Source organism: Miscanthus floridulus, chromosome 6 (assembly GCF_019320115.1).
Source record: "Miscanthus floridulus cultivar M001 chromosome 6, ASM1932011v1, whole genome shotgun sequence".
NCBI lineage: Eukaryota > Viridiplantae > Streptophyta > Magnoliopsida > Poales > Poaceae > Miscanthus > Miscanthus floridulus.
In genome coordinates, this window is record NC_089585.1 from 67966962 (window position 1) to 67984500 (window position 17539).

The window sequence follows — 17539 nt, forward strand, 5'->3', positions numbered from 1 at the left end:
CATCATGGCCTCAGCAATGGCGGGCTCCCACGCGGAGGCAGAGGCGGCGTTGCTGCTGCGGCGCGCGGCGGACGCCAAGCAGCTCGTGTCGGCATCGTCACACCTGCACTTCCATGCCACCGTGCTCACCACGCTCGCGCTCGTCATCCTCTTCGCCGTGCACTACCCGTCCCTGCTCTCCCACACCTTCAGCCTCTCCGCGTTGCCCGCATCCGGCTCCGGCTCCTCCTCCTCTTCCTCCTCGTTGCGGTCTCAGCACTCGCACCGGAGCCTGCTAGGCTCAAGGACATCGTCGTCGTACAGGTGGGGCGCGGCGTGGGAGCATGAGGTGCGGCGCATCACGAAGCCACGGCGGGACAGGGCGCCGTCAAGCCACCGCCGCCAAGGTCGCCTCCTCCCTCCTATGCTGTGGACCACAGAGGCGCTCCGCCCTAGCCCCACACGACAGCGCCTCCATCGGCAGAAGAAGTCACATCGCATCTCCACTAGTGGGGGCGCCCAGATCCACATCTGTGAACGTCGCCGCCGTGCATCCCGTAGACGAGGCACAAGTGGGGCGGGGGAGGTGGTTTGCTGCTGGACCAACCCAGCGACACTACTGTTCTGGCCCGTCGCATCCCAGATCCCACCATCGCCCCCGCGTCTATGGTCCACGCCGGGGCCGAGCTCGTCCGTCCAGGCCACACGGCGTTCGTGCTGCTAAGCCCTCCGACCAGGCCTCAACGTGTCGTCTCTAGGTCTGCACGGCGTTAGTGCTGCTGGTCCTATTCAATGGTGAGCCCTACTGTTGTCTCTAAAAAGATGTGTGTGAGCAATACTATTCCTAAATATTGCATTCTTTTTACTAAAATTGGGTGCCTGTACATAAAAACAGTGTAAGAAACTTAATCATTTTTGTATATTGTGTAGTTGTTTGAAAAATTGGAGCCAGCATCTACTGAAGGAAAAGTACATAACAGAAAAAATAAAACTGGATTGCTCTATCTAAGGTGAAGATGCCACTTTTTGTGCAATTGTTTTTCTTATTCCTGTCATTGCATGATCATGTGTAGGAGTCATATTTGGACTGGTATAGAATTTTATCATGTTTCTTCAAATACATTGTGATAAGTGTGTGTTCAAATGCTCTAGTGCAAAGATGGATTTACCATGTGCACACAAGGGACTCTTCCTCGTGAAGACGGACGCCTGTGGGCTTCCCCAGTGACAATGGCGCAGCATGTGTGGTCGCTGAGTTCTAGGACAGCAGCCCAGGACACCTCAGGTTTGTTTGATGCGCACACACGTAACCTGTTTTCTCAAATGCTCTAGTGCAAAGATGGATTTTCATAACTGTTGAAGCATGTGTTTCTCGAGCGATAGATTTGGGGCTGGTTATATATGTATCATCTAAGTTAATTCAGATAAGGTATTTCGTCTAAAAAATTAGATGAGGTATTTAATCTAAAAAAATTCAGATAAGGTATTTTTTCAGTACTTTGCTTAGTTATTCCTTTAGTGTGACTAGGATACTTGTTAACCTGCTGTATATGTCTAAACAGTGTGTGCAATTTCAGCTAGAGGTATAAGATTAATAATAGGGAATCCATCCTGCAGGCAACAAATGCTTGTGAAACACCAAGCGAGCAGGTTTAAAATTAAGTTATATCTGATCAATTTAAACAAGGAAAAAAAGGAGTGACCTGCTACAATTATGTACAAACATATCTTTATCTTAGAAACGGGGCATTTGAGTTGATTGGGTTACATATTACTTCTCATCAGGTTGTGGTTTAGTGTGGATAAGTAGAAACAGGGCTAAGATTCTAATATCCCATTGGAATGTCAATCAATGTGCATTTCCTTGCTAATCTCGTTAGTTTAGAAATCTAAAATTACCTGCACATTTAATAGAGTTTTATGTACTCGTGGTATCTTAGGTTCCACAAAAGATTCTGAACAAGGAGCTGGAGTTCTACAAGTGCGAGGGGAATCTTTCCAAGTTGAGAACGTCCACAACAAGCTTAAATCTGCAGACAACAAATGCTTGTGCAACACCAAGTGAGTAGGTGCAGTACCTTACTATGCATTTGTCTGATTTTGTTCTGTACATGTTACTGCAATCTTTGCAAATTTAATAAATTGTTTGGATGAACAAGTGGTTAGTACGAAATTCATAGCATCTAGTTCTTGGTGAAATTTTACAAGACATACATCCATGCCACCATGATGATCAGTTTGGCTCCTAGAGTGTTCTTCGCCATGAGCTGGGAAACAATATAAACCATTCTTAATGAAAACAATTTTCTTTTTACAGTAACTTGGTGATAGACTGTAGAGAGTGGAGCTATGAGTATAGCTAGGCGCTCAGTATATGCAATTTCATGAACTTGTTTGTCTAGTGCATTGACTAAATATTGTATTCTTTTTACTGAAATTTGGTGCCTGTACACAAAAAAGTGTAAGAAACTTATGATTCTTGTCCATGTGTAGATGTTTGAGAAATTGAAGCCAACATCTACCGAAGGAAAAGTTCATAAAAAAACTGGATTGCTGCAAGTGGACGGAGCAAGCAGTGCCCCACCGAGCACAGCGCAGTGGATAGATGAAGCAAGTGGACGCGTTCAATGAAGTAGATGAAAAATTAAATGACCATGGTTGCAAGGACAATATAAACTGTAGGTGTACTTTGCATGCAAAAAGTTACTACGATAGGGGGAATTACATCACTGTGCTTTCACATGTCTTTTACATAAAAAAGTAACTATGACAGGAGAAATTTACATGTGCCTTCTTCTTTTACATTAATGAATTTACTATCAATAAAGTAAATTTCCATACATCCACGAGTGCCTCCCTAAGCTATCCAGAAATTCACTCAGTAAATTTAAAGCACTGGACATCTTCACCTACGCAGGGTGGGTCGAAAGCATATGGACACATTTAATGCCTCCCCTCTATGCTATCATCATATAAAAACAAGTCGAGCAGATGGACACATTTAATGCCTCTCTTTCTTACCATCGGATAAAAAACAATTCAACGACCATGCAGGAACATTTATACTTACACATGAATTCATGCATCTAAGAGACGGCTTGGATTGCGTGCACGTTGCTCTCGAGGTGGTTGGTGGTTAGGGTTAGTTGTCATTAATACGGCTACCATATTTGCATCTGTACCATACAGGCAGAGGCGTTCTTTCCTCCTCCAACTGTTGCCTGTATAAACGCGCCCCACACTCCTCACGCCCGACCCGTCCCCGTGTGCCCGAGCCGTACTCCCTCTCCTTCGCACGCGGTGGAACGCCACATCGCGAAAAGCGGAAAAGGTACCGTCATGCTGTCCACGTGGGCCCTAGTCGCACCCATGTCTCCCACCCACACGGACACAGTCTGACTCGGCGCTGCGGCCCCCACACGCACATCCGAACCAGGGCCTTGTTTAGATGCAAAAAATTTTGCAAAATGACTACTGTAGCGTTTTCGTTGTTATTTGGCAAATAGTGTCCGATCAAAGTCTAATTAGGCTTAAAAGATTCGTCTCGTGGATTTTGTCTAAACTGTGTAATTAGTTTTATTTTTTATTTATATTTAATGCTTCATGCATGCGTCCAAAGATTCGATGTGACGAGGAATGTGAAAAATTTTGTAAAATTTTTTGCAAACTAAACTGGAACCAGCTCCGTCCACCTGAAATCCCCCTGCTGCATGTCGTTTTGTTTAGATTTTTTGCATGTCGCTTGTTGCATGTGTCTACGTATAGACATGCATGCATATTAAATGGAAATCATTTTTTATATTAAATTAAACTCATCAAGTATTTTGTCGGTATATTTAAGTTTTTCTCACTAGCTTGGTACAGCTAATATTATAACTTCAGTAGTTGCTAGGACCTTTGAGTATTTGTCAGTATCTTCAAGTATTTGTCAGTATTTTCTGTGAGTTGCTTGGTACAGTCCGTACTGTAACATCAGTAAGTATTTTGTCAGTATTTTTGTCTGTAGCTTTGTACAGCTGGTACTATAACTTCAGTGTCTAGGGATCAGTAGCTATGACCTCGGGGGCACCCGCAGTGGTGAGTCGATCCATCTCAGATAAAGGCAGCCACGTCAACTGAGCCCATGAGTCAAATCCTGGCCCAATAGTGCCACATGCCCCATGACAAATTAAAAAACGATAAACAACGTGACCTTTGTTTCTTCCATCGTACTGCTTTCTTCCACCTCCACCGGTTCTGAATGCTGAAGTGTCGTCGCATGCCTGGTTCAGACGGAGGTTGCAGTTCGCGCACGTTGCCGCTGCTAGAGCCGGTGTACAAAACGGCGGCCGCGGCCGTGCAGGATGGCCAAGCTCCCTCTGTGTGGAGATGATGCAAATTGCCGCCGCCACCATTCAACTCATTGGCCTCCGCCGCCGCCGCCGTTTGACTCGTCGCTTACCGTCGCCGCCTGAGTCGCTCGTCCCCGCTCGACTTGGCTCCAGCGCTGCCGCTCTGTCTCCACTCTTGGCTCTTACAGGTGGGCCGAATTCTTTGTTTATTCAGGAGGGGTCGGCCCTGAAATGTGAGTCAATTTTTCTCTCTCTTCTATGTGAGTCGTACTCCAGTCGGTCAATTTTTCTGGCCTCCACGTTGGATGATGAGTCGCTTTTCTATCCCCACTGGAGAAGCCCTCATTGTAGTTCATCCCTGTAGTAGTTTATGTGTACATTGGCTATGTGTAAGCTCGCATATGTACCCGCCCCTGTTTGCCACCTTCAAATATATACATGTGGTGCGTGTTTGTGATGACATGTATTCCATATTGAATGAGAAGGAGCGTCTCCTAATCAAACTCTATTACCGTGTTAACAAGCAACTTGACCGTAGAACACTTGAAGCCAAAGCATCATTAGCATAATTCTAGGCAAGCACACTTGCCTATGGCGACAAGGACTAGCACACCCATTGGCACCCAGTGGCAGTACTCTCAAAAATTTACGTATACCTAGGGACATTCTATAAGTGCATTAACTTACCTGCTGTGTGTCATGTAACCAAAGACATACTGATACATACAAAGTCTACAATGTTTCAACTAGCTGGTAGACTATTCTAATGCCTATGGACTACTTTTCTGCAATATTGTGGTTGCTCTTAGATTATGTTTTCGATTTTGTTTCAATTCCATTAATAAGTAAACAGTAAGCTCGCAACATAAAAGCAGGCAACCATAAGACATATATAATGTGTCTGCTGGTTGTGCTTCAATGGAACGTTGGCATGGTTAAGAAGGCTGAATTACAGACACATGAGCAAGAAATAAAGCGGTTTTGATGACTTGGTCCTTCGTTGCCCGATGCTCGACAACGGCGCGTGCGCCGACCCCACCACCATCGCCGCCGCAGCGCACCAGTGCCCGGACGCCCCTCGCCAACTGCGGCAGCTCGCACACCACCACGACAGTGGGTCCCACCCCCACCTGCCCTCTCTCTCTCCCTTCTCCATGCATGGAAGCAGCACGTGTAGCACAACCATATATGTGCAACAAATAGAGCAAGGCAAGCATGCACGCAGACAACCACCACATTTACCACGCACGCACCAGCAACACCTTGTTACCTTTAACCGTATATGTGCAGCTAACTAGCCGCCGTCCATTTGCATGCACCTTGCAAAGTTAGCATGCGGGCACAAGCAAATGCCTCAACAGCATGCACACGGTTCGTACTCGCATGCGTGCCGACCATCACGCTACGAGCCATCGACCATGCATGTCGAGCATCCACCCCCCGCTACACGCCGCACCGCCCACCTATAGCGTCGTCCCATTGTCCTTGTGATAGAACCGCCCAATTTATACAAGATCAAGTATGGCTGTCCCCGCTAACACGTTGACACGCGCATACTTTCACTTATACAAACCCGGTAGTCCGCCGAGTATCACGAAGGACCTCGGTAAATCAACATCACAACCAAGATCGCGTGATTAAGCAAATACACATCACATACGTAGAGTTGCAGCAGAAATAATATTACAATTGGGTTCACAAATAATAGTACAAGTTTGGCTTTTAAAACCGATTAGAGAAAACAACATAGCTTTCAAATGATTACATTAATATAAGTTCCAAATACATTGCTAGCATAAGTGACATCATCCGACAAAAGCATATAGACGAGAAGTAACTATAGAATCACCGAGCCCACCGGCGGTTAGCCACCATCTTCCGCAGGCCAAGAACTTCACCTGCAACATGGTGGGATAAACCCTAAGTACTCGAATGTACTCAGCCAGACTTACCCATCTTAAACCAAAATAAAGCGACACTAAGGATTATGCAAGGCTTTCTTTAGTGGGCTAGCTGACTCGTTTGCGAAAAGCATAAGCTATCATGAAGAAACCATTTTAAGTACTTTGCATCATCTTTATTATGACCTATCCATCTAGGTAAGCACCTGTACTATAGCAATCACTTGATTAACCAATAACATCTAGTTACCAATTTAGATTTAGTATATCCCATACCATCCAGATAACCATCATTGTTCCATAATAATTACTACGATGCCGTAACTCGAGTCAAGTGCTCACTATCCAGGAGCGATGGCGATTCGAATCGATTCCTAACCAGCTGGTGATTTATTCCTTACACAAACCTCGCTCACCCGCTAAAGTGAGGTATCGGTCACCGAGTCAACTATCCAGGAAAAATCTCGAGTTTGCCAGGAACCACATGTACTCGGGGGCCGACCGATTGCCTTTCGGTCTTATCATCGCGCCCCCGTGTCCTACCACACCTGCTCTGGTATAGTGCGCTGCGGGCAATCTACTCGGCCCGAATAATCTCCTAGCTTCACGGTCGAAAGGTACTTTATTCAGCCAGCTAAATGTAAGGCATGCGTTCAACATGACAAGAGGGACGAGCAACGATCGGTCCTTAATCGACACAGACGGAAACTAACAGCACCCCAGAACCCTGTCTTGTTGCCTCCAACTTTTTCCGTCCAGTCTCCAATTATCCATCACACATGGTTAATTCCAGGATATCATTCTTTCCATAGCTAAATTCTTCCAGTAACCACCTATAATGTAGGTGACCGGATATCACCGATCGCTACCGGTCTAAGCAAGGCTAAGCAGTTATTCGATCCCGACCTAACAGGGTAATAAGGTAATAAGGTAGGCAAGGATAGTAATAAATGCATCAACGGTTTCAATCAACTCCTACAACTTAATGCAATAATATATAACTCATATATAGAAAGAATTGCTTTTATAAAGTAGGAGACTTAGAATGCTCCGGGGCTTGCCTGGGATCCGACACAAGTCAGTTTAGTTAGCTTGCACCATCTTGGTGACATCTCCGGTCCTAGCACTTGCTTAGTCCTTCCATCTTCGGGATAGATCCACCAAACCAAATCTTCGAGTTCGGCACCACATCACATCCTTCATGTGGTTCATCTAGCGTACCTAAATAAGATGCAAGATGCATGTGTATGAATGTGATGAATTGTAACACAAGATGCATCACATAAACATTCAAGACAAACACAAGATTATGCAAGACATAGACACCAATAGCTATTTAACTAACCTTACACAACTAACTATAGAGAGCAAGCTACTCACATCAACTCATATCAAGCAAACAAGTTATTCACAGCAATCACAGAGTCAAGGCTGCAACAACAGCAGCTAATTTTACTCATAACAGGAGTTGTACTAATCCAAAAGACATGCAACAAGATAATCTGGAAAGCTTATGGAATTTTCTACAATTCATCTTTAATCATATTATCATGATTCTCAAGTTAACTAAGTCAAATATACTCATTTATAGAAACTGGTCCACAATTGACAGAGAGCAGCCATTTCTAACACCCAACTTTAAACAGGCATAACTCACAAAATATTTGGCCAAATGCCCTGAAAATTTAACACAAGATGTTTAAGTGAGTTATCTACAAATTTCTTATTATCATCTTAAGATGATTCTACAGATAACAAGGCCAATTAATCCAATGAATGAATCTCTATCTAAAACATGGACAGAACTGACATGCCACTTCAAACAGCTACAAATAGAGTTATACATGTCCAATAAATGTGATTTTAGACTTTTTTGAAAGCTTAGCAAATTATAAACAACTTTGTTGTAAACACCTAAAGCTAATTCTACTAGTAAGAAGGCCACACAGTAAGAACAAGGAAACCCTGTCTGGGTTTGGGCAGAAACAACTACAGAGATTTAAGCAAGTATAACTCAAGATCTACTTAACTAAAAATCATGATATTTAACTTTTTGGAAAGCTTAAGAAAAGTACTACAACTCATGTATTTTCATCAAGTCATGATTCATAACTTAACTGAGCCAATTAATTCAAACATGCAGAACTATTCAGAGTAGGAGCAAAGCAATACAGGGCATTTGTTATTTTTATAACTATTAAAATATAAATCCTAAACTCCTGAAATTTTTACCAGACAACAAAAATCACCTGATGAGCACTCCATAAAAATTTCACATTTATTTGAGCAAAATAACTACAGTTATGAAAAAGACAAGACACAACTAGTATTACAAACCTTACTGCACAAATTGATCTTTACAGAAAAAACTTTAAACTAAATCATGCCCTATTATAGATCTAGTGCATAGAGAATTTCACAAGGATTCCAAAAAATCCTCATTTGCTATTTTTAGATGTTCCTATGATTTACTATGAATTTCCAAATTTCCTGCAAAACAATTACAAACCAGTCCTTATGGCACTATTCACATGAGTCAAAGGTTCTGCAGAAAGGCCCTTCCCTTTTCTCTTATTGTTACACGAGGTCCTCGACATGGTTTTGAACAGGGAGGTCATCGGGATTTCACCGCTCTGGCCGGAGGAGGCCATGCCGGCGGTGGCTGAGGGGCGTGGAAGCATGGAGGAAGCAGGCCACGCCCGCAGGTGGCCTCGGCTTGGCCCGAGGCGGCCTGTGGCGGTACAGCCATGCACGGCATCGGCTTCCAGTCGCCCGGTCCGGCGGTGGTGGCGCTCCGACGATAGATGGCTAGGGAGAGCACAAGCACGAGATGCAGGAGGTGAAGGCGAAGCTGCTGGTAGTCCTCACGAGGAGTGGAGAGGCGTGGAGTAGCAGGAACGCAGTGACCGTGGAGCTCGACGGCGGTGTCCATGGCAACCGCAGCCATGGCGAGAGCAGAGGAAGTGTGGGCGAGTGGGAGGGGCAGGAAATGAATGAGGGAGGAATGCTGAGCGAGCATAGAGGGTGCCGGGCTTCACCAAATGCGAGAGGGAGCGGCAGGGACGCGTGGCGTGGAGGTGGGACGAGCGGCAACAATGGCAGGCGTGCTCTGCTGCATGGGCGACGCGTCGACCTTCCGACGAACACCTGGCGTGCGTCGGTGAGGGTGAGGTGGGTAGCCAACTTCGGCCATCTCGGGTGTGAATTGGACATTGGGCCTAAAACGAAGTTTGAAGCCCACGAACTGCTCTTCATTTTTCATTTAGAGACCAAGGTCATTAGAGCTCTTCAACAGCGGGTAATTAAGCCACAAACTGCTAGTGTTAGCGTATTGACAGCGACAAGTAAACGTTCAAATTGATGGTGAAAATGAGGTCAAACTGGTGCCATCTTTTTACATGCCCTTCTCCATGAACTTAGCTCCAACTTCCATTTTGGGGTCAAGTCAAGTTACTTAACAAAATTTGGAGAACGCGAGACGTCAATGCCGATGGCGATGAATTTCTAGACTTAGAATATTTCAAGTGCTGAAAACAACAGCAAATTCGATCTTGTGACCTCGATTTGACTTACTTCCAAGCTGATCTAGCTCTTAGTCCAAAAACAAAGTTTGTTCTACATGATATGGACTACAACTTTCATTTAAGGTCCAACCTCAAAACTGGTATAGAATCTACTGTTCTACTTTGACCAAAGTAGGATCACGATGAAGCTTAAATTATCCTTTTTGATCCATTGGAGCATTTTCTTGGCATTTGCCCAACATGAACCTTTCATGACTTTTGTTGTAGAGTTCATCTAGAGTCATTTTGGCAAGGTTGCAAGGTTTGGTTGACATCTCATGTTCTCATTCACTTAATAGTGCAATTCAAGCACTTAGTAAAATCATTCCAACAAGGATATAACTTATCATTTCATGTGACTTTTTGATTCCAAACTTTAAGAAACTTTTTGAGTGCCCAATATAGATGGGTATTGATGTGAGACACATGAAGATATCCCAATCACACCACCCAAGCATATATCTTGAAAAAGGGGTCTATAGGTGAGCAAAGGTGCAATATCTAAGTTTAGGTTGGGGCTCGTTTCTATAGGTTGGACCTTGACATCTTCATCATCACTTAATATGCCATGTTCGAGCTCAAACCCATTGCTTAACTGGTGGCAAACACCTGGGGTGTTACAGTCCTGTGCAGCCATGGTGCCACAGCGACACCATTAATGGCAAGAAGCTGAGCACTGGTGGCACAACTCCTCTCCAACCGCAAGTAGCGAAGTATGAACCTAAAAAGAATGGAGGTGACCAAATTTGAACTAACTTTTTCAATGCCTTGGAAGCGTAAACCGTGTTTGTAAGATTTTGTATGGTCCTGACAAAGTAGAAGGCAATTCCTGAGGTTCACATCACGCTATCTCTAGCCACGTCTTTAAAACCACACCCTCTATCTCATTGATTAAATTTAAAATTATCTAACATATTGAAAAGTGAGAATTATATTCATTTTAGGACAGAGATAGTACTTAAGTGTTAACACTCAAAATTGTCTGTGAATAAAGTTTTATAGTCCACTAAAAGCACGATAAAGACCCGCAAAAAAACACGGTAAAGATGAAGCAATAAATGGTGGTCCCCAGAGAATTTATATGAGGAGTGCAATAGACTGAACGTGCAAAGTATATAAAACAAGATGGCAAGTACCTCCCTAAGCTATCTAGAAATTCACTCAGTAAATTTGAAAGCACTAGACATCTTCACCTACACAGGGTGGGTCAAAAATAGGTGGACACATTTAATGCCTCCCCTCCATGCTACCATCACATAAAAACAAGTCGGGCAGGTGGACGCATTTAATGCCTCTCCTCCTTACCATCAGATAAAAATAATTCACCGACCATACAAGAACATTTTTACTTACACATGCATCCATGCATCTAAGAGACGGCTTGGGTTGCGTGCACGTTGCTCCTGATGTGGTCGGTGGTTGGGGTTGGTCGCCATTAATACGGCTCCCTAGCCAGTGCAGGTTCAACTTCCCAGCCGTGCAGCGTCCCATCATCCTTTAGCACCTCCGTGTCTACCTCACCATGGCAAACATCAGGGCGATCACTACGGACTATAGCTAAAGATCTACTGCCTTCCTTGCACCGTTCGTGTGCCCTACACTACCAGCGGCACCATCGGCATAAATGAGGAAATAAAGCTTCGAAACCTATTTCTAAACTAAAACTTGACAACAAATTCTTTTCAAAAAGTTAGGACGTTGCATGCGAAGTTATATAAATAACTCTATTACTATGGTTATGTATCTAGGATAGATGGCACTCTGCTGACTTAGGTAGGCTTAATCAAGTTCTCTGTAGGTACATTGACCCCGAGCATAGTCCGATAGTAGCGACTAGCTACAGGGAGAGATCGGTGTGTCAAAAATCTAAGAACGGTTGCCCTATATGTTGGCAACAGTAGAAGGACGTATAGGACGTGCATTCATGCATATCCTATTTGTGCATTGTAGTGCCCGTATTGCTTACAGATACGCCATCCATAGGTGTTACGCGTGTCGTATGGTGCATGACTGACTCATTCCTGTTCTAGATTTAATGCTGAACTGTGGCTTTGAGCTTAGTGTCGCCTATGGTTCACGCTTGTCGTTACCCGCATCTCCCCATACTCTTTTTTGGGCTCTTGTTGAAACCTTGTCTTGAAGCCGTATTACTCATTAATCGCCTCGGACATCGCTTGCCTCGAACGCATGAAAAATTCAGTCGATTCATTTATAGTGATCTCGTGCTGGAACCTTGGTGGACCGCACTAGGACCACTGATCGCTCTGCCTTTATAAGCAGGGTCTGGCTTAGTTGTTGGTACCAGCACCCGGTGCGCTTTAGCTCGCCTAGCTTTTCCTTTTGAGCCAGCTTTTCGCTCAGTCCTTCCTTGCAACCACCGCCAGCGATGGCAGGAGCCTAGGTTAGTAGTTACTGTCTAAACACTGAGGGTTTTCCTAAGATCCTGTATGCCACCCTATAAAAGCTCAGAGTCAAAGATCATCCTGAGTATGAGGGCCGTGAGTATGAAAAGCATGGCACTGAGCGGTGTGAAGTTACCGTCTACATTGGGAAGAGTGAAGAGTTCCCTAACATCGCTGAAGCCTGGAATGTGACCGCAACCGGGTTTCGGTTCATCGACACCTACCAGGTTGTGGCCCACAAAGCCTTGCAGTACCTTTGCTAGATCTATGAAGAGCCCATTGCCCGTACCCCCATGAGATTCTTTTCACCTTTGGAAAAGAATCGACGGGCATGGAGGGCTCGCATGGAGGCTTTGCAAGGGTAGGATGCGCAAGAAGATAGTCCTACCACGGTGCACTTGAGCACGTACATGCTTGCTCTAGATGAGCAGTATGACCGGCAAGCCTCAGAGCTGAGGAAGTGCCTTCGGCGAGCCGAGGAAGCCAAGATCTTCTCCAAGATGCTCTAGGTGTAGCTTGCTGAAGCGCATGCCAGTGTGGTAGCCGCTGAGTGTCGGAAGACTGCTATATCGGAAGCTCTGAAGGAGGCTAAAGATTGACATGCCCATCAGTTGGGAGAGGCCTACCTTGTCACCAGGGCCAAGCGGAGGACGTTGGCTGCTGAACGGTAGGATCCCTTGATCGTGGAGGGGATCCCTATCCACCCGCCAGAAAGAAGGAGAACCGGTGTTGCAGTACCGTCAGCACCTTCACCCTCAAAAGTGTCAGAAGTAGAATGCTTGATTCCTCTCACTCAGCCGTTGCCAAGAGAGGAGGCAGATCCATAGGCAGGGCGGTAGAAGAATCCACCGAGCCCGGGAATGAAGATGTGTGGTCCAAAGTAGATTAGTTGCCTTGGGATGATGTACCCATAATTAGTAGTATCTTTCGTCGTTGTCCACCGGTATTGTAATCTTTCTATTGTATTTCATCCATAGTTGTTGAGGTAGTCCGATCGTAGGAAAGGTGAACGATGTGTCGAGAATGGGAGAGTAAGTGCCTGTATGTTGTACCAGCATAAGGACGTTCGGAATATGCATTTTATTTATTTCGCTGTGTTATTGCGTCCATCTACCTTAAGTCTTGTTAGACGTGCTTAGGGTTTTCGAGGGTGATGTTAAGTGGGTTACAAGAGAAATTACCATTTGGATGCGAGTAGACCAGCCGTGATTGGATAACATAGGACACTGTATCGACTAATTGTGGATGTCCCAGCAGAACACTTGAATCTCTTTAAATCAAATCCGTTGTTGGATTTGAAATCCTTGTCCCTTGTTGCGAAAGGAACCCTTGTTGTTTAAATCTTCCCTTGCAATACTCCTCTGATTCTGTGGTCTATGACCCCACCATCTTCATTGCGTGTAAGTTGGTAGTAGTTGCCTAGTTAATAGCTTATGGTGCCGTGACAAAACCGAGGCCCCCTGGGGAATAGCTGCCACATGGTGACGCTGCTCGGCACGCGTTGGTATCAAGGTTGTTGACCAAGTACCTTTACCAAGTTACACCGCCATACCACTTTTGATACAAATATTCAGGTGTTTGAACAGAAAATCCACAACAGGTTGATAAAATAGTGTTCTCTCAAAGTAAACAAGAGGAGGTGCTTTCAGAGGAAGCATGTATGTTGCAATCTCACTTCATACAAAGGTTGGTACATATTGTGGACAAGGAAGGAAAGAAAAGAACACCTAGAAAAAGTTAGCCTTGGATAGTAGGGAGTGCTTAGAAAAGCCTAAGTGGATGTCAAGTCCCAAACACTGTGCCCAGCTCGACCACGCTACGCACGCTGGGTCGCTGTCACCGCGTGCCCCGCGGACGCCGTCGGTGTCGGGTCCATTAGCACCCTGTCCTTGCATGTCCACAACATCGTGCCACACTCGCCGTCCTTGTGCACTGTGCGCTTCTCCTTTTCCCGGCCTCCGGTCCGCTCTTGATCCTCGCCCTCGTCCCCGTACTGGACCCCTTTTCTTCTTTTGGGGACACGGCCGCCCGCATGCCTCCCTCGTCGAGCGAACCCTCTCTCCTCTCCTTTATTCTTCCCCTTCGCTCGCTTGCGCAAGGAGCACGCCATGGCCAACTTTATCCCCACAGCTTGAACCGACAGTGTATCCAATAATGCCGTCTCCACTTCCGGTGCGCCGCGCCCCATCTCCGTTCACCACTATAAGACGCCCTTGGTCCTTGCTCTTATTCTTCATCCCCATCCCTCTCGAATCCGAAGCAGAGCTACAAGATCCAGTCATCATTGTGGAACTAGGTTCGTCTGACAGAGGCGTTGGTGTAATCTGAGAAGAAGGGATCTGGTTTTCGAAGAAGTTCAAGTCTACCCTTGGTTAGTTTGGTCTTCGGGTTCACGATGTTTGACTTCTCAGTCTCCTGTTTCTGGATCTGTTGGTCATACGCCAGTTTTGGACAATCATTATCTTGTTGTTTCTCCATTGCCCTCGTCTATCTCGACTTCTGGAGTAAGCCTTGGTTGTACTATGTTGCTCTTAACCATGTAACTTTAAATCCCGGTGTAATTTAGTGTTCGACTTCGTGGAATCTTTCGTGTAATTCCAGATTTATGAAATGTGTTGTAGTTTCGCCTAAGGGGAGTAGATCCTAATTCACTCTTTTGTAAACCCTCGCGTTAGGAGACGTACTTGTGTTGTAGTTTTTGCTCTTTCCACCTATAATGTAATCCTAGCCAATGTTGTGCTTTGAATTTAAGTGTGTTAGTTGCTTGAGCTCAACTCCATCAAATACTTCTTTCCACTAACATGTCATTGATTTACTGGCCTAGAATAGGCACCATATAATGACAACCAACCTCTATGTTCCTTTACAACATTGTAATGAAAAAAACCATGTTACCTTTCCTTCCCATATTTTCCCATTTAATGTACCAAATAGACCAATCTTTCGTAGCAACGCGATGAGAAAACATATTAGATATATGAGCCATATTTCTCAAGATTTTTCCTATACCAGACATATCACCCGTAGCGAAGCGCAGACAGCAGTGGCTAGTACATATAATGGGCTTTTGGTCCAATTATCTTCCTCTAGCTGATAATACAATAATAAACCAAGAATGTTTAGAAATTTGTTGATGTTTGGTTGATCCCTTTTCAGGTCTGAAACTCTGAATTCAGAAAACAAGATTTTGGCAGTAGACCCAAGCGGAACAGAGATAACAACCTGATTTTTCCATGCATGTATTGTACTAGTGTGGTGTAGTTTTTTTTAGTGGATAATGTGGTGTGGGTTGCTTGTGTTTTTAGCGCCTGCAGAACCAGGGAATGGCACCAGGTGCTCACCGTGTATAAATCATCTGAAGCTGCAAACCACCACTTCTCTGAAACCAATTCAAATGTTCCAGACTAGATTTTCCCGTGCTGCATATGCATCTTGTCCTACGGAGCTGCAAACTTACAGCAGCTCTGGTTTCTCATGCAAAACTATTCAAAGATGCACACGCTCTAGGCACCAGATTCAGGGCAATGGCCAGTGGACTGGGAAACCAGTGTACAACTTGGGCAGCACACATGAAAGACATGGTCCCGTTCGCTTGGCTGAATTTGGCTGAAAAAATAAGGCAAAACACTATTCCGGCTGAATTATTGTGAGAGAAAAACACTATTCCGGTTGAAAAAAAGAAGTCGAACAAGCCGGATTTTAAGACAAGCCGGTTCAGGTATAATAACCGTATAATCTGACAGCAAAACAATAAACAATCTCTGAAATCTGAACATTGATGATGTTAACCAAACATTGACCACTGTTTCTTCTTTTGTACCGGAAGGGACGGTCAATCTTGGTGATGCTCGGATACCGGGGGATGCAGAACCTGAGGTCAGGTAGCTCGGGCCAGCAATGCCTTGGCTAGCAGCTGGACCTTATAGGCTGGATGGCAATGGCAGATCTTCACTAACGAGTAATCAAGTACCACATACCAAAAAAAAAAACTGTACTCTGCAGCCGAGCTGCCGGCCTTTCAAGCTGAAGGAGAAGCTTCACCATGCAAAGACCGCTGTTGCGTGATATCCCTAGTACAGTAAATCATACTACCATAGCTAGCCCGTGTTTAGTTGCCAGGCCAAATTCCAAAAAACTGCTACAGTACCCATCACATCGAATCTTGCGATACGTGTATGGATCATTAAATGTAGACGAAAATAAAAACTAATTGCACAGTTTGGTTGGAAATCGCGAGACGAACGTTTTGAGCCTAATTAGACCGTGATTGAACATTAATTACCAAATAAAAACGAAAGTACTACAGTAGCCCAAAATCCAAAATTCATCCAACTAAACACCCTCCTAATGAAGTAAAGCCGATAGTTAATGTGTCATAGCAAAAACTGATGTACTGCAATTACTACTACTCGTGGGTTTGCATGTCAGCAAAATGTCAGGCTCAAGCTCAAATGATGTCCGATGATCTTTGCCCCTATGGATTCGAGACTCAAGTACTTGTCCCTGCAATCAAATAGATTGTTCGAGGGCTCCATATTCTAGGAGCCCAAATTATATTATTGAAAATTCATTCATCTGACACTTCTGGTTTGATCATCTCATTCTTTTTTTTCAAACTCCGCTTCTTTTCATATAGCATCCCTATTCAAAGAGAGGACAATATTTATTTCAAAACATTTCTAATGGATTCCTTGTTTGGACCGACGAAGTAATGGTGCTTGATTATTACCGACTCGACTCTGTCGTTAAGGATTGCACCAGAGCACCTTCTACTTCTAATAGACCATGAACTATAGATAGAGAAGAATCATTCTGAGCGAGTCCATAAGAAACGTCCCATTTTTTCATCGGTTCCAGGGGAAGACCAAATATCTTGCACGACCGGTCCGCAAGAAAAACTCAAAAGAGAAAGAAGTCCTGTTAATCTCTTCATGCTGGTTCCAAGTTGGAAGTGCCGTTTGGCCAAAGAAAAAACCGCTTTCTTACACGATTGCCTCTCTATTGCCCACTCACGAGGAGAACTTCCCAACACTCTGGAAAACCAGCGGACTAACATTCTAGGTGGCCACAAAATTTCGTTTTTATCCTAATTCAGCAATTTGTAGCATCTAAGTGAGATTATATTTAAATTAAATGTCAGAATTCCAAATGAGTTCAAAGGTTCTCGAATGAGCTCCGGAGCTCTAAGTTAGAAAATAATTTCAGCAGGATTTATTTGTAAAAGAGATATTGCCCGTACCCACATACCCAGGGTCAAAACTGAAAAAAAAACACTTGCCCACTTTGACCGTCAGGGTTATCTGGCGGCCGATTCACATGACAGCCCACAATTCTCTATTCGGACGCCAATTCGGCAATTCCCA

The 17539-nt window shown here is 44.6% G+C and overlaps 1 long non-coding RNA gene across 1 annotated transcript; it reads left to right on the plus strand.

The window, feature by feature from the left end:
* Positions 1 to 908: 908 nt before the first annotated feature.
* On the plus strand, positions 909 to 2746 carry LOC136458335 (uncharacterized). The gene is made up of 4 exons (XR_010759975.1): positions 909 to 989; positions 1132 to 1264; positions 1920 to 2040; positions 2473 to 2746. It is a non-coding gene; the product is annotated as an uncharacterized lncRNA (long non-coding RNA).
* Positions 2747 to 17539: the final 14793 nt, after the last annotated feature.